The sequence below is a fragment of the Cervus elaphus genome, chromosome 7, assembly GCF_910594005.1.
Source record: "Cervus elaphus chromosome 7, mCerEla1.1, whole genome shotgun sequence".
NCBI lineage: Eukaryota > Metazoa > Chordata > Mammalia > Artiodactyla > Cervidae > Cervus > Cervus elaphus.
Genome location: NC_057821.1, coordinates 46,942,578 through 46,966,138, shown reverse-complemented (window position 1 = coordinate 46,966,138; position 23,561 = coordinate 46,942,578). Strand labels below are relative to the sequence as shown.

General features: G+C 40.5%; 1 non-coding gene across 1 annotated transcript; it reads left to right on the top strand.

Moving 5' to 3' along the window:
• The first annotated feature begins 17,137 nt into the window (after positions 1-17,137).
• On the top strand, positions 17,138-17,243 carry LOC122697951. Its single transcript, XR_006342272.1, has one exon. It is a non-coding gene; the product is annotated as a U6 spliceosomal RNA (small nuclear RNA).
• Positions 17,244-23,561: the final 6,318 nt, after the last annotated feature.

Here is a 23,561-nt window from a genome sequence, read left to right as displayed (position 1 = left end):
ATTTTTGCAGTATCGGTCCAGTGGTTGTGACTCCTCAGTTCCACTGGACAGGGCACAGGTTTGATCCCTGGTCAGAGATCCCTGGGTCAGCAAGATCCACTGGAGAAAGGAATGGCAAACCACTCCAGGATTCTTGCCTGGAGAGTCCCACGCACAGACCACGTGTTTGCAAAGAGTCAGGACACGACTGAGGGACTAACACACACACACACACACACACACACACACACACACACACACGGAACTAAGAACCGACATGCGGCGGTGGCACAGCCAAAAAGGAAAAAAGAATTTGCAAAATCTATATACCAAGGGTCTAAGGTGAATCCAATCACATCACTAAAGCTATATTGAAAAAAATTTAAGAAGCAAAAAGAAAGAGAAAAAGATGGTGGAGGAATGAAGAGAATTAATTTAAAAGAGCCTCTCCTGATTTCTCTCTTTGGTTCCTTCTATGGGAGGAAGGGTGTCTGGGTAACGCAGGTGGCTGGGTGATGGTGGGCGTTGGTGGGCACCCACGCATCCCCCAGTGGTATAGCGTCTTAGGCCACTGTTGCCGTGCAGGACAAGAAAGGCCCATAAAGATGACATGTTTCCTTGGCAGCTCCCTGTTGGGGCTCCAATGTATTACCTGGATCTAATTATCTCATCTCCAGCTGACAGAGGGGTTTCCATGGAGCCCTTCCATCACGACTGCCTGAGCCCAGCTTCCAGGGGGCTGTCTAATAGCTTGATATATTTTGGGATCCCCTGCTCATTGGATGAACAAGCTGAAGCAAATCACGTATTGACCTCAAAGCATTTATAAACTGTAGAACATTATATTCTCATCAGAGCCATAGGGGCAGTAAACTATAGTTTCTCTGCTGTGAAACATGGTTTTGCTTATGCACCGTGTTACGGGGTTGTACCTAAACAACAATACATCATTTGTGGCACATGTCGCCTTCTTTATTGAAAGGCAAAACAAAGAGTTGAGGACAAAAATCATTACTTCTTTAGCAATTTTTCACAAAATGCTTTTCTTTTGTACTTGACACACAGATGGGACATTGTACTGCGAGGGGAATGATGTATGGCAGCGTGACAAATTTCATTTCCTTTCTAAAACCAGAATCAGAAGGATGCACAAATTTGGCAAAGTTGTGTGTTTCTGAGAAAAAAAAAGAAAGAAAGAAAAGAAGCTTCGAAAGAGGGCCTGGACTGGGGGGAGTGTTGTGGGTCTCCCTGAGAAAGCGTCTGTATGCTTTAATTGACTCAAGTATTGATCAAAGTGCTTAGATGAAAATATGGGTAACAATAAACTGGCTTGTGTGGGAGCTTTTGTCTCCTCTTGCAAATGATCAGCCATGTCTGAGGCTGGAATGAACACAGAGTGAGGCAGCCCAGGAGGAGATAGACAAAGGCGGCGGACACAGCATTAGCTCCTCTGGGTCCCGGAAAGCTGTGGGTGTGGATTTTCTGATGGTAGAAGAAATAAGGCTCTCCTCTCAGTTCTTGCTGTGTGTTCCTTCCTATCCTTGCTTTTCCCCCTCGACTTCATCCCCAAATGCATCGTTTCTCAGAGGCTGTCCCTCCGCCATCACCTGCTTTCAAGCCACAGGGATGTTTCCCAAAAATGAAAGATTCCAGCGTCACCACTGTACTCCTGAATCGCACTGTGCAGAGCTGGGGTCTGGGGGTCTGCTAGGAGCCTACGTCCACAAGGTGGCTTGTCTTCCCTGCCACATCTGGACATCATTGCCCGCACGACTCACTCCGCTGCTGGGAGGGAGATTCACGCTGAGTTTCTGCAAAGGACAGAACTTCTTTTTCTGTCTTCCTTCAAAGGGTCCGTTCCTTCTCACTGTTTATCTTTTTAAAAGTGTCCATGACTCTGATAATTTAGTGTCATTCTCCCAGGTAACATGTTTGTGTTCTTTCTGTTTCTTAACTCATCCTTTCCCAAATGGTGTGAGGCATTTCTTTGATAAATAAATTAAATAAAAATTCAAATAACTGTAAGAAAGGATGTGTTACATTTAGCTATGTTCAGTGAACTAGCTTGACAACAGGACTTGTCAAAGCCTGTAATATAGCCATGGCCCGCTGGGGGTCTCCAAATAGGAATTTCTTGAATATTCTTGATAGCAAACTCTTTATGCGAAGCAATTTCATTTGTGCCATGTATATGGCTGTTCATTATCCTCATGTAGACTCCTGTATTTTAGGAGGAGAAATTGTCTGATACAGAACAATGAAGATTACATGTTTCTTAGTCCATTCAGAACACTTTAGCAAAAATAGTGTAGACCGGGGTAGTTTGTAAACAATAGAAATTAATTTCTCAGAGTTCTGGAGGTGGGGAGGCCCAGGATCAAACACAGGCAGATGTGATGTCTGGTGAGAACCCGCTTTCAGCTTCGTAGATGGCCGCTCCTGCCAGGTCCTTCTGGCAAGAGGTGAGGGATCTCTCTGGAATTTCCTTTCTAAGGATCTATCCCATTCACGAGGGCTCCCTTCTACGATCTAATCCCCTCCCAAAGGCTCCACCTGCTAATACCACTACATTTGGGGTTAGGTTTCAACACATGATGCTGTGGGGGACACAATCATTCCCTCCATGGCAACGTGTGAGAGAATTTAATATTTATACCACCATGGATTCACACAGAAAATATTTCCCAGGCAATGCTGTATTGGTTTAAAAAAAACTAGGTTGGTGCCATTTATCTCATTGTATATCTCTACTAGGGCTTCCCAGGTGGCCCAGTGGTAAAGAATCCACCTGGATTCTTGCAGGAGCTGCAGGAGACACAGGTTTGATCCCTGGGTTGGGGAGATCCTCTGGAGGAGGGCATGGCAACCAACTCCAGTATTCTTGCCCGGAGAACCGCCATGGACAGAGGATCCTGGCGGGCTACAGTCCACGGGGTCGCAGAGTTGGACACAACTGAGTGACTGAGCACACACACCCCCATCTATAAATATAGAAGCTACTGCGATTTTCCTTTCATCCTCTAAACTTTTCATCAGTTAATCAAACTATGCAAAAGCCAACAAAGTTTTCAAACACCAATATAAGCACTGGGTGAATTGAAGCATTTTGCCTGTTTTGGGGATACTTCTGCAAATACCAAGGCTGCTACCATCTCAGTGGTTCCTTAGTATCTTGGGGTCATCATTTACTCTTGAGATTTCTGATGAGAGCAATGGGACTTCTCCCCAAAGATTACAAATTCAGATGCAAAAAAAATTCCTCCCTATAATTTCTAGAGCTCCACGAATCACCTGAAACCTACCCCAGATGCAATAAAGCCTTTTCACAAAGGTCCTTGGACCACTTTGCTTTCAAGATTCTTCATGCCCCAGTATTCTGTGACATGAAGACAGGGTCTTGTCTAAATTGCCAAAGTTCATGTGCCTTCTACTCAGGTATCTTTCTTTTTTATCCTCTTTCTCTGTAGTTTCTGGCAACAGCAGAGATGATTCAATCTACATCTATAAAGGTTCGGTTACAAGGACTGATGAAAATTTCAGGATACTGTTAGTCTTGTATATTAGAGAACATAGCAGTATTTCCCCATTTATTTAAAATTGTTACCATTTCTTCTGGATAGTTAGCATTCCTAATTAGGCTGATCATAAAGAAGGAAAATATTTTCTGATTGATATAGAGAAATGATTTTCCTGAACTTTCAAAAGTTGCATGAAATCAGTTATTGCACATTAGAAAATGTAAGTAATAATTTGATTTAGGATGCAACAAAATAAAATGCAAACATTGGCTCAAAACTGAAATGACAGACTGCTGTAGCCACATACCATCATCTGTGCATCGTTTCCCCTAAAATTTTTTTTAGTACACTTCAATTTTTGGAGCAGTTTTAGGTTCATAGAAAAATTGAGCGGAAAGTACATCGAGTTCCTATACTCCCAACTCACACACACACATACAAACACATGTCCCCCCCACCCCACCCCCATCAAAATCCCATACCAGAGTCACATGTGTTGTAATCAATGAACCTTCATTGATACGTCATTATCACCCAAAGCCCATAGTCTATGTTGGGGTTCACTCTTGGTGTCATGAAAGTGAAAGTGTTAGCTGCTTAGTCGTGTCTGACTCTTTGCGACCCCTTGGACTGTAGCCCACTTGCTGTCATACATTCTGTGAATTTTGACCAACATGTAATGACATCCATCCACCCTTATAGTATTATAGAGAATAGTTTAACTGTCTTCAGAATCATCTGGGCTCTGCCTCACCATTCCTCCTTCCCCCAACCCCTGGCAACCACTGCTGTTTTTACTGTCTCTCTAGTGTTACCTTTTCTAAAGTATCGTATCATTGAAATCAGCTACTATGCAGCCTTTTCAGATATGCCCCTTTCACTTAGGAACAGCCATTTACACTTCCTCCATATTTGTTCATGACTTGACAGTTCACTTCTTTTCAGTGTTGAATAATATTCCTTTGTTTGGATGAACCATGCCATGGTTTATTTATCTATTCATCTACTAAAGGACATCTCTGTTGCTTCTGCGTTTTGGCAATTATGAATAAAGCTGCTATAAACATCCATATGCAGGGTTTTTGTGGTCGTAGGTTTCCAATGCCTTTTGGCAAATGCCAACGAGCGTGATTGCCAGATTGTATGCTAAGGGTATATTTAATGTTGTAAAAAACTGCCAAACTGTCTTCTAAAGTGGCATATTTTGGAGAACAGTCTTCTACCAGGTACATGCATCTTTTGCAAGTATTTTCTCCCAGTCTGTGACTAGCCTCATTTTCTTGATCCCTTATTGTAATCATGCCACACTAATGGAATAGAATGTCTGTAGTGGTGTTTTTGTATTTTTTCATAGAGTTTGATGTATAGAAAAAGTTGTGTTTTATTTTTGTTATTTCAATGTTGTTTTAAAAGGGAAAAGTTATATTTTTAATAACTGAAAACCAAAAATACAGTGACTGTAATTACCTCCAAAGTGCTTAAAAAATCTAAGAAGAATTAGAAGAATATGTCTAAAATCATTTAAATTTTAGAATTTATTTTAATTTAAAACTTATATTTTTCCACTGAGTGAAAAAAAAGATGTGTATTTGTGTGTTTGTATTCCATATATGTGTTTTGTGTATGTGTGCATTTTTGTGTATGTGTTTGTGTAAGTGTGTGTTTGTGTGTAGGTGTGTATGTGTGTGCATATAAACAAATTTGCATAGTCTTCAGGCTCTTTGAAATGTGAGTTTGCTCTGCATATTTCCATCAGTTCTGTTTGAAAGATCTAGAACTTTTGAAGGCAGCCTTAAAATGTGAAATCATGTGCCCAATGTACCCTTTATTGGAGTTTAATAGTTTTAGATTTATATTGCATTACTGTCCATCCTTTTCTTCATTTTTCAATAAAGTGACTACGGTATAGATGAGGCAAATGAGAGAAATTGCAATCTTGTGAACTGTTATTTCATTTTCCAAATGCATAAGGCATCTTCTGTCCAACAAAGGCGTGCCGTGGTTTGGTGATGCACAGAAAGGATGAGGTCAGTGCTGTCAGTACTGGTTATTAGCGTTCGGTGGCCTCCAGAAGGCTGACCCATGGCCACAGAGGGACCTGGACAAAGCTAACGTAGGAAAATCCTAAACCTGTAGGTAGAAAACCTACAGGTTTCAAACAATATCACCAACAGCAACAAACAACAATGTCTGTGTTCTTTCCTGATCTGAGTTCAAAAGAGCATCTCCAGGCATGTAGTAAAAGGCTCAGTTTCAGGCACTGTGAGTATGCTGATCTCACGGGCACTTTGTTGTGGCTCTTGCTGGGTTTCTGGTTCCAAGTGTGAAAATTCACCTTCCTCATCCACTTATTTTGGTGTCAGGATCACTGGTCAGGTATCTCGCCTCATCTACTCATCAAAGCTTTCAAGTCTGTATCAGCAAAAGTAGGAATATATTATTTTCTAGGCTCAGTCAGTTGAAAACGCCCCTAGCACCTAAGGGGTCAACTGCCAAATGCAGCCTCTACTTAATTCCTGCATGAAGGTGTCTATAAAGTCATTGGAGATTTGTTTGTTTTTTATTTTTTCTTCTTTCAAGGTCCCAACTATACTTACCTTTGTCGCAATTACTCCAGATTTATTGCCTCCAACTGTTGCTCTGAGTATGCCATCATTGATCAAAATAGAAGAAATACCCTGACTAAGACTATCTTTAGAGACGAATCTGAAAAATGCCTTCAGCTTGATTTTTACCATGGCTTAAACAGTTATATCTATAAGGCAGAGGCAAATGCTAGGAACCTTCGCCTGAAAACACAGGCTACTCGCACAAAGTAGAAAATGTTTCTTCTTTCTTTAAAAATAAAAAAATTAAAACGTGAACCTCTCTTGCCTTATTCATGGCCCTGCTATTGAGCTGTGTATGGTTCAGTTAAGACAAAATGCATGCTTATTGTTCTTTTATATATCAGTTAATAAAAAATTAAGCCCATTAAGACTACAGCATTTAGACAAGAGAGAATGATATTTTTTTAATGTCACACTCAAAACCACATCTCTTTTAATCAACATCTGCTCCCTGTTAGGCTGCCTATAAAATCTGGTGCCCTGTTGACAGTGGAAGATGAAAACAAACAAACAGGAAAACTACAAAAGGCATGGTATTAACATCAAAGGAGAAGAACCCTGCTCCCTTTCTCTGGCATTTTAAAAACGTCTTTATTTTGACCCTAAACAATTGGATTTTCTCCCCACCAGTCTTGATTTGGAGCTCTGGATTAAGAAGACTCGCATGTGAACTGAAACATGAGCGTAAAGGGGATTGAGGGCGAACAAGGAACTGTTTGAACATATTAAACCGTTTGCAATGGTAAAACCGCCTTCACTGTTGAGGACAATCAGAAAACAGCACTACATTTGCTTGTAGATTAAACCCACGCTCTTTAGCTGTAATGACAGGTACCACATAGGAGGGGAAATGATCCCTGCTGTAGTCTTATAACCCTGCAAATAAAGCAGCTCAAAGGTATGGAGAAGGAAAGATCCCTTGGATTTTCTGTGGATGCTCCGCGTTTAGGAGCAGCATTACCTTTTTTTTTTTTTTTTTTTCACTGAGAATGGTGATCCATATTTGTCTTAACATTTCATGACTAAGTCTTTGTCTGGGCTTCCCAGGTGGCGCAGTGGTAAAGAATCACCTGCCAATGCAGGAGACATGGGAGGTTCAGGTTCAGGTTCCCTGGGTCGGGGAGATACCCTGGAGGAGAAAACGGCAACCACTCCAGTGTTCTTGCCTGGGAGATCCTATAGACAGAGGAACCTGGTGGGCTATAGTTCATGGGGTCACAAAGAGTTGGATGTGATGGAATGACTGAGCATGCACAACTCTTTGTCTATATTTAAAATAAAATAAAAGGAATGTTTGGGATGTCTCACTTTAGAAGATATATCCACTCTGCACAGATTGTGTCAATTACAAAAAGAGAATATACTGGTTAATGCCTTACATGGAATGGATTGTTGAATATTTGTTTATTAACATAATAGCACCTGCTATTAACCAGGTGGCAAGTTATATGCTGGGGGTTAAGAGATAAAGCACATCTCTGACCTTGTAGAACTGCTGGGAGAATACAAGCTAATCACCACTACAAAGACAACAACCGTGAAAGGATTTCCTTACAGGCTAAGTAGGAGGGAATGTGTGGAAGATCCTTCCTCCTAAGCAAGATATTCTCCGGACAGTGGTACCTTCTTCTCTCATCACATGTTGAGGGATTCTTATGTAATGGGTGGCAGGATAAATTTGTCACTGAAGAGAATAACATAGGGAGTATTTAATGCTCAAAATTCTCCAAGCCAGGCTTCGACAGCACGTGAACTGTGAACTTCCAGATGTTCAAGCTGGATTTAGAAAAGGCAGAGGAACCAGAGACCAAATTGCCAACATTACTGGATCATCAAGAAAGCAAGAGAGTTCCAAAAAAAAACACAGAGTATGGGTTTCCCAGGTGGATCGATGATAAAGAATCCACCTGTCAATGCAGGAGATGTGATTTGAATCCCTGGGTTGGGAAGACCCCCTGGAGGAGGAAATGGCAACCCACTTCCGTACTCTTGCCTGGAGAATCCCATGGACAGAGGAGCCTGAGAGGCTACATTCCACGGGGTTGCAAAGGATCAGACATGACTGAGTGACTGAGCACACATGAGCACATATGAGCACACATGAGCATGCATGCAAACATGGAATACAACCTTTAAAAATTTTGAATCACTATATTATACACCTATGTTGTATAATATTGTGTAGCAGCTATACTTCAAATAAAATAATAAATATGTATTTCATAAAAATGTAATTTTATTTATTGATAACTTTGCATTTCACTCTCTATTGATAGGGTTTTATTCAACTGTCTACATTTGCGAGCATTCACCTTAAACTCCACTGGAATCCAGAAAGTGAAAGTGTTAGTCGTTCAGTCATGTCCAATTATTTGCGACCACGTTGACTGTAGCCCATCAGGCTCCTTTGCCCAAGGGCTTCTCCAGGCAAGAATACTACAGTAGATTACCATTTCCTTCTCCAGGGTATCTTTCCAACCCAGGAACTGAACCCAGGTCTCCTGCATTATAGGCAGATTCTTTACCACCTAAGTCATTAGGGAAGACCCACTGGATCCAGGGTTATTCCAAACGTGTTCTTGGAATCACTAAATCCTAAGACAATTCTGTCTTCATTTTTAACTTCTTCTAAGTCCCTTTTGCAAATATTTCTCTAGATTGTGCCTAGGAAGGCCATGGTGAACTTGGGTTTGTGATATTTTTTTTTTCATTTATTTTTATTAGTTGGAGGCTAATTACTTTACAATATTGTAGTGGGTTTTGTCATACATTGACATGAATCAGCCATGGAGTTACATGTATTCCCCATCCCGATCCCCCCTCCCACCTCCTTCTCCACCCAATTCCTCTGGGTCTTCCCAGTGCACCAGGCCCGAGCACTTGTCTCATGCATCCAACCTGGGCTGGTGATCTGTTTCACTATACATAATATACACGTTTTGATGCTGTTCTCTCGAAACATCCCACCCTCACCTTCTCCCACAGAGTCCAAAAGTCTGTTCTGTACATCTGTGTCTCTTTTTCTGTTTTGCATATAGAGTTATCATTACCATCTTTCTAAATTCCATATATATGTGTTAGTATACTGTAATGGTCTTTATCTTTCTGGCTTACTTCACTCTGTATAAGGGGCTCCAGTTTCATCCATCTCATTAGAACTGATTCAAATGAATTCGTTTTAGTGGCTGAGTAATATTTCATGGTGTATATGTACCACAGCTTCCTTATCCATTCATCTGCTGATGGGCATCTAGGTTGCTTCCATGTCCTGGCTACTATAAACAGTGCTGCGATGAACATTGGGGTGCACATGTCTCTTTCAGATCTGGTTTTCTCGGTGTGTATGCCCAGAAGTGGGATTGCTGGGTCATATGGCAGTTCTATTTCCAGTTTTTTAAGAAATCTCCACACTGTTCTCCATAGTGGCTGTACTAGTTTGCATTCCCACCAACAGTGTAAGAGGGTTCCCTTTTCTCCACACCCTCTCCAGCATTTATTGCTTGTAGACTTTTGGATAGCAGCCATCCTGACTGGCGTGTAATGGTACCTCATTGTGGTTTTGATTTGCATTTCTCTGATAATGAGTGATGTTGAGCATCTTTTCATGTGTTTGTTAGCCATCTGTATGTCTTCTTTGGAGAAATGTCTGTTTAGTTCTTTGGCCCATTTTTTGATTGGGTCATTTATTTTTCTGGAATTGAGCTGCAGGAGTTGCTTGTATATTTTTGAGATTAATCCTTTGTCTGTTGCTTCATTTGCTATTATTTTCTCCCAATCTGAGGGCCGTCTTTTCACCTTGCTTATAGTTTCCTTTGTTGTGCAAAAGCTTTTAGGTTTCATTAGGTCCCATTTGTTTAGTTTTGCTTTTATTTCCAATATTCTGGGAGGTGGGTCATAGAGGATCTTGCTGTGATTTATGTCGGAGAGTGTTTTGCCTATATTCTCCTCTAGGAGTTTTATAGTTTCTGGTCTTACATTTAGATCTTTAATCCATTTTGAGTTTATTTTTGTGTATGGTGTTAGAAAGTGTTCTAGTTTCATTCTTTTACAAGTGGTTGACCAGTTTTCCCAGCACCACTTGTTAAAGAGGTTGTCTTTTTTCCATTGTATATCCTTGCCTCCTTTGTCAAAGATAAGGTGTCCATAGGTTCGTGGATTTATCTCTGGGCTTTCTATTCTGTTCCATTGATCTATATTTCTGTCTTTGTGCCAGTACCATACTGTCTTGATGACTGTGGCTTTGTAGTAGAGTCTGAAGTCAGGCAGGTTGATTCCTCCAGTTCCATTCTTCTTTCTCAAGATTACTTTGGCTATTCGAGGTTTTTTGTATTTCCATACAAATTGTGAAATTATTTGTTCTAGTTCTGTGAAAAATACCATTGGTAGCTTGATAGGGATTGCATTGAATCTATAGATTGCTTTGGGTAGTATAGCCATTTTGACAATATTGATTCTTCCAATCCATGAACACGGTATGTTTCTCCATCTGTTTGTGTCCTCTTTGATTTCTTTCATCAGTGTTTTATAGTTTTCTATGTATAGGTCCTTTGTTTCTTTAGGTAGATACACTCCTAAGTATTTTATTCTTTTTGTTGCAATAGTGAATGGTATTGTTTCCTTAATTTCTCTTTCTGTTTTCTCATTGTTAGTGTATAGGAATGCAAGGGATTTCTCTGTGTTAATTTTATATCCTGCAACTTTACTATATTCATTGATTAGCTCTAGTAATTTTCTGGTAGAGTCTTTAGGGTTTTCTATGTAGAGGATCATGTCATCTGCAAACAGCGAGAGTTTCACTTCTTCTTTTCCTATCTGGATTCCTTTTACTTCTTTTTCTGCTCTGATTGCTGTGGCCAAAACTTTCAAAACCATGGCTTCACAGCTGAATTCTACCAAAACTTTAGAGAAGCGCTAACACCTATCTTACTCAAACTCTTCCAGAAAATTACAGAAGAAGCTAAACTTCCAAACTTATTCTATGAGGCCACCATCACCCTAATTCCAAAACCAGACAAAGATGCCACAAAAAAAGAAAACTACAGGCCAATATCACTGATGAACATAGATGCAAAAATCCTTAACAAAATTCTAGCAAACAGAATCCAACAACATATTAAAAAAATCATACACCATGACCAAGTGGGCTTTATCCCAGGAATGCAAGGATTCTTTAATATCTGCAAATCAATCAATGTAATACACCACATTAACAAATTGAAAGATAAAAACCATATGATTATCTCAATAGATGCAGAGAAGCCTTTGACAAAATTCAACACTCATTTATGATTAAAACTCTCCAGAAAGCAGGAATAGAAGGAATATACCTCAACATAATAAAAGCTATATATGACAAACCCACAGCAAGCATTACCCTCAATGGTGAAAATTGGAAAGCATTTCCCCTGAAATCAGGAACAAGACAAGGGTGCCCACTCTCACCACTACTATTCATTGTGGTATTTTTTTGTTCAAAGGAACCCAGGAAAGCTTCTGGGAAGAGAGCTGGGGATCCATTAAAAATATGGGCAGGAGCACACGTTTTAGAGGCTGATCCCAAGGCCTTTTCATCTTTTGTTCATCAGCTTTCTTTTGTGCAAATGACATTTGTTCTTCATACCCAGCTAGGTGACCCTGGATTTCCTGTGATACACATGGGTTTGAGAGAGAGCTGTGGAGGAGGAGACTCTTCAAGGCTAGGAGCTGTAGCTGGAAACCCAGAGAAGGAGGAAGCCCCTGGATTTGTAGAAAAGGGGGAATGTGGCATAGCAGGTGATCGGAAGGCCAAAGGCCTTGTGTTGTTTTAGTCACAGGTTTCTTGGATTTCACCCTTGATCTGGAACACTAAGGGACCAATCACATGATTTAATTAATTCTCCAGACCTTATTGGGGTGTCTGGTTTAGGGCCGGTGTGTGAACAGATTATCAAAAAAGCAAGAGAGTTCTGGAAAAACATCTATTTCTGCTTTATTAACTATGCCAAAGTCTTTGACTGTGTGGATCACAACAAACTGGAAAATTCTTTAAGAGGTGGGAATACCAGACCACCTGACCGGCCTCCTGAGAAATCTGTATACAGGTCAAGAAGCAACAGTTAGAACTGGACAGGGAACAACAGACTGGTTCTAAATTAGGAAAGGAGTATGTCAAGTCTGTATATTGTCGCCCTGCCTAATTAACTTATATGCAGAGTACATCATGAGAAATGCTGGGCTGGAGGAAGCACAAGGTGGAGTCAAGATTGTCGGGAGAAATATCAACAACCTCAGATATGCAGATGACACCATCCTTGTGGCATAAAGCAAAGAAGAACTAATGAGCCTCTTGATGAAAGTGAAAGAGGAGAGTGAAAAAGTTGGCTTAAAACTCAATTTAGAAAACTAAGATCATGGTATCTGGTCCCATCACTTCATGGCAAATAGATGGGGGAACCAGTGGAAACAGTGACAAACTTTATTTCTGGGGGCTCCAAAATCACTGCAGATGGTGACTGCAGCCATGAAATTAAAAGACACTTGCTCCTTGGAAGAAAAGCTATGACCAACCTAGACAGCATATTAAAAAGCAGAGACATTACTTTGCCAACAAAGGTCCATCTAGCCAAAGCTATGGTTTTTCCAGTAGTCATGTATGGATGTGAGAGTTGGACTATAAAGAAAGCTGAGCACTGAAAAGATGATGCTTTTGAACTGTGGTGTGGGAGAAGACTCTTGAGAGCCCCTTGGATGACAAGGAGATCCAACCAGTGCATCCTAAAGGAAATCAGTCCTGAATATTCATTGGAAGGACTGATGCTGAAGCTGAAACTCCAATACTCTGGCCATCTGATGCGAAGAACTGACTCATTGGAAAAGACTCTGATGCTGGGAAAGATCAGAAGGCAGAAGGAGAAGGGGATGACAGAGGATGAGATGGTTGGATGGCATCACTGACTCAATGGACATGAGTTAGAGTAAGCTCCCAGAGTTGGTGACGGACAGGGAGGCCTGGCGTGCTGCCGTCCATGGGGTCGTAAAGAGCTGGACACAACTGAGGGACTGAACTGAACTGAACTGTGCACAGTTTTGATGCTGTTGGAACAGAGACTGTTGGAGGAGAAGGGGGGCCAGCCTCACACAGACCCTCAGAGTCCCTGCTGTGTGGGGCCTCTAACGTCACCTACTAGAGCAATGGCTGCAGCTGAACCAGCGGCACCAATCCTTTTGGATTTTTCAGCTGCTTTTGGAAATCACTGACTTCGAAGCTTATTGACTTTGGGCATGCTGGCTTCTCTCTTCAGCAGGTGCATTTACTTGTTCAAGGAGGGCAATTGTGCTCAGCCACCCAAAAGGCTGCTTTGTAGTGACATGCTTATTTTCAGATCTTTCTTATTCATGGAAAGCTCCAAGTTTAAAAACAGAAGAGATGATTTTACTGTATTTTTTTTAAATCATAAAAGGAACTTAGTCCTGTTAAGACTATTGCTATGAAGATGTAGATAAAACTAGATCTGTAGATTGTAGGCACCTAAGTGTGAAAGTTATCCAAGCCCTACTAACCTCTTCACATACATATACACTCAGACACTCCACAACTTTTCTGCCTATTCTACAATTCCTCATTAAGGAAGTTTCAGTAATACTTGAAATAAGCACGAATAGCAAAAATCCCCTGTTGAAATAAAACCACTTATTTCTCACTATGCAACCAAATTAATCTTTAAAATAATGTATTTCTCTTCATTTGCTTCTCTTTCATGCCTACCTGAATTGTCTTCACTTCTTTCTCTTTAAATATTTTTTTCCATTTCTCTTTTTTCTTGGTTCTCATTAATTAAACAAGAGCTGTTAGGTAGCTACAGAATGCAGGAAGTTCAATTCTAGCTTCTCGGTTCATATTCTGAAGATAGAAACAAAAGCAATTTTTTACAGGTGAATATTATAAAGTAAAATGCTAAATTGATGCAGTATATGTAGAGTGAGACAGACTGTAAATTGCATTTTAGGAATTCTTCCTCATTTTCCTATATCTCTCAATCTCCAGATCCAACTATATATCTATACAGCCACATATATACACATACTATGTTGATTAGCCTATGCAAGATGATAGCATTCAATAGGTAAGGATACCCAAGAGTTTTCCCCACTTGATGGTGCTATAATAAGGATTCCAAGGTAATCCATTTCCCTTCATGCTACTTAAAAATAAAGCAAGGTGCATTTTACATTATGCACGCGGAGGCAATATTCAGCTACTGCTTAACATTCAGAGGGGCTTCTGCAATCCTCCACACTGTCACGGCTGCACTCCCTCTCCCCACAGTACAAGAAAACATGGTTATTTACCCTGGGACACAGGTGACTGAACTTATAAAAATCACTACAAGACAAGATGTATTGAGGCCTGGCGTGGAATGACAAATTCTGGTGAGGTTCACCAAGAAGAGACATATTGATTCTTAAATGATTAATAAGGAGAATATAATTGTATTTCATTAAGATGGATGGGATTTCATTTAGTCTGTCTTCTCCCTTTCCACTTCAGATGCGAGAGGAAATCAAGTCATCATCAGTGGCACCTCGTGTTAGCCTGCCATGGCAACAAGCTCATTGACTGAGTCAAAGAACTTTGAGATGCTCTGGCTGGTCTTTAATGGGTTGCTGAGAGCAGAGATAACACGGCCGAGGGAGCCGACTCAGTCAAAGGGAGAGTGGAAAATCACAATCAGATTTCTCAGTGGTTCCTAAAAGAGTTAAGCCCTTTTATAAATCTCAGGCTGAAGTACAAAATGATACCCGCTTCCTTCATTTGGGAGAGAGGAGGATTTGCCTTGTAGCATAATCAGGTCTCTGCATGAGGATTTTATGCTGGTAAATTACATCAATACAAAAATAATAGTTAAGATATTTTGTATGTGCTAGGCACTTTTTTTTGCACAATCTTAGTTATTTCTCTAAACCTCCCTCAGTGCTGTGTACTATCACCATTTTACTGATGAGAAGGCAGATGTTCAGAGTGACTTGCCCCTATAGAGGATCAAATTCAGCCTTGAACTCAATAAATCGATCCTGTTTTTAAAGAAACTCAGTTTTCTTACATAGGCCTTTTTGTTTATAGAGAAAACAAGATAAAGGCAGCAGCAGCAGTTCATGGGTATACTTTGGAGCCAGACTCTGGGACAAAGTCCAACTCCACCCTAAATAACTATATAAACTGAGGAGTAATTTCACCTACTAGGTCTCTTTGCTTGTCTGTATAATGGGGTTGTTGTGAGGATTGAATGAACTGATGCACCTAAAGTTCTGTGAATGCATTGTCTCAATGGTGCATAGTTAAGTGTGCAAAATACACACATATGCCTGGGTTTGAGTTCTGATGTGTTGCAACAGCAGATACCCAAGAGGAACACCTTCTTGGTGACAGTACATTCCAAGCTTAGCTTTCTCTGTTGCAAAGCAAGTTCTGAGACCATTTGACTTCAAAGTGCAGAGGAAAGACAGTCTGTCCATTTGGAGGTGGGATGTTCAAAATGTTTGCGAACAATAATTTAAACTATTGAATTGCTTAACTGCTGCAAGACTTGTTTTTGTCTTCTGTGAAAGAAAATTTAAAAATAGTAACCATCACAGCATATGGTGAAAGAAATGTGAGAGGAAGTTTAGGGCCTTGTACATGTTAAGAATTCCACACAAGTCAGCCATCACATGTATTGTTATTGTTGCTGGTAAGATAGACCGGAGAACAATAGTAATAGGAATACAGAAAGATCTACCGAATCCAAAATTCTGTTTAATAAGAGCTTTACTACATGGAGCCTCTGTGGTTTCCAGCTTTCAAAGAATTAGCACGTAATAACTCAATGTAAAACTGAGCTGAATATATAAGGAAAATTGGAAGTTGCAGAAGATATTTGAAATTCCTCAATTGTCGTTATTTTCAAAAGCATAACTTGGTGATACTCAGTAGGAAAAATGCTGACTAGACCAGGTTCTATTGGAACAGACAGTTTTTCTTAAAGAAGGGGGTAATAATAAATATATGAATTTTTTAAAGAAGTTATTAAGCAACATAAAAATATACTACTATTATTTTAAAGATATAAGAAAATCATTTAAAATGAGGCAAGATGAATAAGAAGGTTCTTACTAAGAGGGGAACTGAGGCAGTGAGGATGAACAATTCTAGTTAGAGTTCAAGCCAAGGAACCTTTTGCAGTTCTGTGGGTCCACTGCAGTACTCTTGCCTGGGAAATCCCATGGACAGAGCCTGGTAGGCTGCAGTCCATGGGGTCGCGAAGAGTCAGACACGACTGAGCGACTTCACTTTCACTTTTCATTTTCATGCATTGGAGGAGGAAATGGCAACCCACTCCAGTGTTCTTGCCTGGAGAATCCCAGGGATCGGGGAGCCTGGTGGGCCGCCATCTATGGGGTCGCACAGAGTCGGACACGACTGAAGCGACTTAGCAGCAGCAGCAGCTCTAAGTTCTGTGGTTCAGGGCTCTGAATGGCCCTAAATCCAAAGGTACAATCTGTTGGTCTCCGGGAGTGCTTGTGATTCTGGATTCTGCTTTATCTACAAATAACTCTGGAGAAACCAGTCCCTCTTACTGAGTCCCTGGGATAGTGGAGGAGTAAGAGGCAGAGGAGTGGGGCGTTGTTCTAAACCCGGGACACTGAGGACTAGAGAAATATGTGTCCGGTTAGTGATGAAGGTTCGTCCACATTCACTGTAGCTAGGCACCCCTGCTGGGGTCAAAGGAGCCCCTGAGTCCCCTACTGGACCAGCAACTGTGTTCTGACCACCCAAGAGGGAGTGATACCGAGTGTTTATCAGAGAATGAAGCATGCATCTGTGTTCTAATGTCTAGCAAAACGACAAAAGAAGTTCACCATTAGCTTACACTAACGGTGTAAGATGCATACACTCATCAAGTGAGATGAAACTGCTAACCAAGGGCAATTTGTTCCATCATGAGTTGCAAGTTGTGGTCTGGGATTATAGGAGGAAGGAACATGCACACCACCTCCAGTTTAGAATCTGTTTGGGTGCTCGCTTCGGCAGCACATATACTAAAATTGGGACAATACAGAGAAGATTAGCATGGCCCTTGCACAAGGATGACACGCAAATTGTGAAGTGTTCCATATTTTTGGAATTCAAGGCAGTGCAGCAGGTTCAGCGTCTTCCATTTCTTCCAAGCTCAAACCTTTCACTGGATATTTTGAGGGGTAACGATGAGACGATTGGATTTGAAGATATTCTTTATGACCCATCACAAAGTGAACTGATGGTTCTCCCGCATCTGATGGTTGAACATAAACTTGGCTTGCTGTAATGCCGTGTGCTGTTCATGGAAGTAGAGGGACTGCGTCTTGTTTATAGTTGTCTTTTTCCTATAATTTGATGTGCACAACATTAAAAGTACTAACACACGAGAAAAAAAAAAAAAAAAAGAATCTGTTTGGGCAGTGGAATTAGGCTTATCCCAAACTTCAGGACAAGTTTATATTAGGCAACCAAGAGTGCACTTTCTAATAAAAAATAAAATAAAGCTTAAATGGCACAGGAGTCTCCATAGATTTCAAACGGTTCTCATAAAGTAACAGTTTGATAATTTAAATGGAAATGAATCAGAACATATAGATTAAATTTCCTTGAAAAACACATTGACTTTTGTATATTTTTATTAAATTTTCATTTCCAATATCAAAGTAGGTTCCAGAAAAAAAGTTAAAAAGAAAGGAAGGATAACGGAAACATGTATAAAGCTCTGAGTGTGATGTTGTTTCATAATATTTTCAGTAAATAAGAGACACTGAAAAAAAAATTAAGGCCATAGGAGTGCTTGCTGTGTAATACCTACTTTGTCCTTGAAAACAAGAAGAATCTGGAACATAACAGCAAAAATGAAACAACACTGGTTAAAATATAAAATTTCGTCTATTATATTTTTTAAACATAATCTCCTCATTAAAGAAACATATTTTCAAGAGATTCCCTTATATATGGGCATCTTTGAATACTATCCACATGATAGATTGAGATATAATTTTGATTTGAAACAAGGTTTTGAGGGGTAAATGGATAGAATGCTTATTAGAGGAATTTCCTGACAAATTAATAATTATCAAAGGAGATTAAAAAAGGGAGATTTATTAAAAGAAAGAAGGATGGGCCAGCATCATCAATATTAACAAAATAACTCAGCTAAGGAGAAAGGAGCACTATATATTACCTTGCTTTATTCTCACAATGACCATGTTGTGCTTGCTTTTGTTATTTATGATTCACAGAAATGGAAACCTAGCTTCATAGATGTAAAGCAATTTACCTAAGTTTGTAACTTAGCAGAGCATAAACTAATTTCCATCTCAGGCTATGACCCATCTCTCACACTGCTCCTCTTTCTTGATTCAGTTGCTCCCTGTGGGTAGATTACAAGCTCTAGTAGTTTCTTCAGACAGGGGGCATGCAAGCTATGTTACTGAGCCTTCCATGCATGAAAGTAATTTTATTTGCCTTACACGTGATGCATAGTTTTCCTGGGTATAGATTTCTAGATTGGAAGCTATTCTGGTTCAAAGTTTTAAAAGTATTGTGTTTTATTGTTTTCTAGTTTCTGGACTGCCATGAAGAGAACTGCAAGACTATCCTGATTTCTGAATCTTTGGAGTTGACTTTATTTTTCCTGCCTAGAAAGTTTTTGCTATTTTATTTTACCCCACTGTGACCACAGTGTCATGGCAATCCATTAAATCACTTATTCTTTTATATTGTTTGTCCTGGAGCCTTCATAAGCTTTCTTAACTAGAAAATCTGTGTTATGCATTTATGGAAAATATTATTTGTTTTGTTGATAATCTTCTCCTTCCTTTTTTTTTTTTTTTTTGTTTCTCTTCTACGTATTGGAAGCTTTATTTTATTGAGTTATTGGCTTTCCTGAGCTGGTTTTCTAATATTCTTATCTTTTATTTGCCTATGTTCCACCTCTTTGTCTTTCTTTTCTACTTTGTAGAAATTCTTTAACTATCTTACAATTCTCTGACTGAACTTTAAAGTTTTAACTAATGTTTTTATGGACATGTAAAATTTGTGGGGCTTTAAAAACTTGTTTCCTTATTGTTGCATTTAAATAGTACTCTGCTGTGGTTTGCCATATCTGTTTCCTCCAGGTCACTGATTCCCTGTTGCATGTCTCCAACTTGTGTGTAAGTGACTTTCCTCTAATATCTGTTAAACTTTATTATTATTTTAATGTCTTTAAAAGTGAGGATTAGATTAAAAGTTTTATGGTCACATGGGTGGAGCTTGTGACTCCAAAGGCCACGGTCTTGGGGATCTCAGATTGCCTAGTGAAGTCTCCAGTGTGTGCATGTCTGCTTAGTTGCTGAGTCACGTCCAACCCTTTGTAACCCCATGGACTGCAGCTCTCCAGGCTCCTCTGTCTATGGGACTTTCCAGGCAAGCATACGTGTCTTCTCCAGGATGTCATCCTGACCTAGGGGTAGAACCCACATCTCTTGAGTCTCCTGCATTGGCAGGTGGATTCCTTCCCACTAGTGCCACCTGGGAAGCCTCAGGCTGGAAGATAAAGGCTGAGCTACTCCTCTCTGAGCATGCACACCCCATGTGCACAAGTTTACATTTCATTCTAAGCTTTCTGCCGTTAACTCTCAACTCTGCTACTGTGTCATAGTCATCCAAGTAGGGAACCTACTTCATTCTCTCCAGGAAATAAACCTCCAGTGTTCTGCTGTACTGAAAGGTGGTAAAGAATTCTAACAAAGATGTGGCAGGAGAGTAGAGTCAGGGGCTGGAGCAGCTCTGTAAGAGGTAACGAGTAATTTCTTATTATTTTTGAACAATCTCTACTCTCATTTTCAGGGGCACCTAGTACTCCAAACCCCTGAAACATTGTATATTCTGTGTTATAAGTGTTTTTTGTGCTTGACTTTCTTTGCTGGCTTAATATTCAGCTAAGTCAAATTACTCATCACTTCATCATCTGCTTTCCATCTTCCTTTTTTTTTCTTTTCCTCTTGGTTCCCTCCTATTCTTCCTGTCCATTCAAAAAATAATTCCTTATAATTTTAGTGGATTTTCATGAGAGAAGAAGATTAAATGTGCATGTTTAATTACTCAACTTTAACTGTAAGACTGTGAATGTCATATCTTCTTATAGTTACAAGCTTCAAACAGGATAATTCTTTGAGTTTTAGAACCCCAACACTAGCAAGAGTTAAAAAGAAATCCTCTTCTTTTATTGTTGTTATTTATCAGTTGCTGAAGATGTGCTAGATCATTTTTTCCCTCACAAGTCTCACTATCTCCCTCCCTTGTCTTATATCACAACTCTGGAATTATAAGGGCTTCCCAGGTGGCTCAGTGGGAAAGAATCCACCTGCCAATGCAGGAGATGTGGGTTCGATCCCTGGGTCAGAAAGATCCCCTGCAGTAGGAAGTGGCAACCCACTCCAGTATTTTTGTCTGGAAAATTCCATGGACAGAGAAGCCTAACAGACTGCAGTCCATGGGGTCGCAAAGAATCGGACACTACTTGACGACTGAGCACACACACACACACACTGCAATTACAAAGGTTTTTCCTTAACTGCAACTCAGTTTATTGAGGGTTATTAGTGTAATCTCTGTGCTAATCTTACAACAACTGCTGAAAACTATAAATCAGAAACTTCTTACAGGCTACTTTCTTTTCTGTTTCTATTTACCCAGCACTCAGCACCGCACAAGACGCAGAGTGAGTCCTCATATAAATGTTAAATCAACGAACGAGTTTCTGATTTCAGGAGATTTGGAATCTAAGTAGGAAAACCAGCAAGAAGTCCTCTAGAAAGTGAGTGCAGCCAGGAGGCAGGCAATATGCTGAGAAGACTTTGCAGGAGACACAGGGCCCAGGGCAGCCACTTAATTTAACCATTCCCAATTTCTTTGGGCATCGAAGGCATTTAAAGAAAACATATTAGCAGAGACGTTTATTGTGTCCAAAGCATACTCTTCAAAAATCAAACAAGCAGCCCCCACCAAACCTAGTATTTATGTTAACTGCTTAAAGGATGCATTGTTCTATGGGATGAAAAACACGTGCCTGTGTACGTGCACACTCAGTCATGTCCGACTCTTTGTGACTCCATGGACTGTAGCCCGCTGGGCTCCTCTCTCCATAGGATTCTTCTCCAGGGGATCTTCCACACCCAGGGATTGAACCAGGGTCTCTTGAATCTCCTATATTGGCAGGGGGGTTCTTTGCCACTAGTGCCACCTGGGAAGCCCGCTATGAAAAACACGAAACAAGACAAAGTAATCAAACGTGATACAGACAGGATGGTCTCAGACACTGATCAAGTCCAGCTTGACTCTAAACTCCTTGGAGGCAGAGGTGGTGTCTATACTGTTTGTTCTTTAGATCTAGCACACAGACTGTCATCTGGTACCCCAGATGGTCTGAACTGATATGAATGGATGAATGAAATCTTGCTGTAAGCATAATGCTGTATCAGGCATCCCAGTCCACTCCATCGGCTATCATGGAACACCAGAAATTAAGTGGTTTATAAGTGAACTAAATTCATTTCTCATAACGCTAGAGGCTGGGAGTTCCAAGGTCCAGGCACTGGCAGTTTCTTTGCCCCCTTTCTGGTTTATTAGACAGTCCTCTTTTCCTTGTGTCCTCACAGGGTGGAAAGGGAGCTCTCGGGAGCCCCTTTTAAAATGGCACTAATTCCGTTCATGAGGGCTTCACCCTCAGGACCCAATCAACCCTCAAAGGTCCTCCCTCCTAATGCTATTACAAAGAAGATTCGGTTTCAGCATATGAATTTGAGGGAATGCAAAAACATTCAGTCCACAGATATTGGTACAGTCTAGATATTTGTGTAGCAGCTGCAAAGCATTTTTTACAATTAATTGTTCTCTGAGAATCCAAAATGAACTGAGCACCCGCAGAAAAAGATGTGAGGCTGGACAGGGAAATAGTATTTAGGATGACTCAGTGGGTAAAGAATCCGCCTGCAATGCAGGAGACACAGGAGACCCTGGGTTGGGAAGATCCCCTGGAGAAGGAAATGGCAACCCATTCCAGTGTTCTTGCTTCAGAAATACCACGGACAGAGGAGCCTGGTGGGCTACTGTCCAAGGAATCACAAAGAGACAGACACAATTGAGGGACTAAGCAGCCGGCACAGAAACTCCATGCAAAATGCCTCACAGAACAAATAGCTACTGAAGCTTAGCCCTGTCCCCCATCCCTCTTGTTCAAGTAATACTATTTTACCAAAGACAGAGATAAATAATGTGACCTGGGTCTCTTGTGGGCATGTGATTATCCTGTCCTTGGACTGTTCTGTTCCAAATTCCCTGGCCAGAACTCTTTAGCTGTCTCTTAGCCTGCAGGACATTCTCCTCATGAGAGGCAGGGCTTGCAAAACATTTCACTATAATAAGGGGTCGAATACTGCTCAGATCAGCAAATGTGTCATTCACTTTAACAGGAGAGGTGAAAGGTACGGAGCACCTCACAAGGGGCTTGAAGAGCTGGACACAGTCTGTATCCAGGACAAGAATCACACTCTGAAGCTGTCAATGAGACCCCTTCTATGGCCAGGGCTACTCACGCCTTTAGCTCTAAGTAATTTATGATTTGATGGCCAAGTTTTAATTACCTATAAAACGGTGTGGCTACTTCGTGCTCTGTCCGTGTCTCAGAGGGGCGCAGTGAAGGGTAATTACGTGCAAGCAAAGTTGCTGAATGGGCAGTGGAAATGGGAGTTTCAATTATTTTTAACAACCTGTTTACCGATGCTTTGGTGCTGGGTATTTTTCAGGCTTATGAGGTTCCTCATTGATGGCTTCAGGCAAGAAACCAACAAAAAATTGATGGAGAGGATCGGAGATGGCCTGGTACACGGGCAATATTCTCTCACTCGGGACTGTGATTACAACCTCTGAGTTCTACAGAGGTTTTAGACACAGGTGCAGAGATGTCTGCTTGTTTGAGCAAGGAAAATATCCCATTTGGTGAAAGATAAAATGCGCTTCTCATTGGAAGGAGAGTTCTTGGCTTGACACGGCCATGGGTCTTGCACCAAAAATAACTCCGAAGTCACAGCACAGCTCACTGAGGCAGTTGTGAGGCATGCAAATGCTTCGTCCATCAGCTCAGACAGGAGTGAGTTTTACCATGAAAGAATGCAAATTATGTTGGACACGCTAATAAAGAAAACAGCACTATTTGAAAAAACAGAATAGCAGTTATTTAGCACTCTAGTAAAGAAAAAAAATCACTACCTAAAAAAAAAAAAAAAAAGAATTGAAGACTGCTGTATACACACACCATTATTCTTAGAAATAATCCATATGATATTTGAAACGTGTATTTAGTTTCCTTCCATGAAATTTATAATACTTTACAAAGCTTCCTATGTTTCTATTTGCTGCCCTAGTAAATTTGCC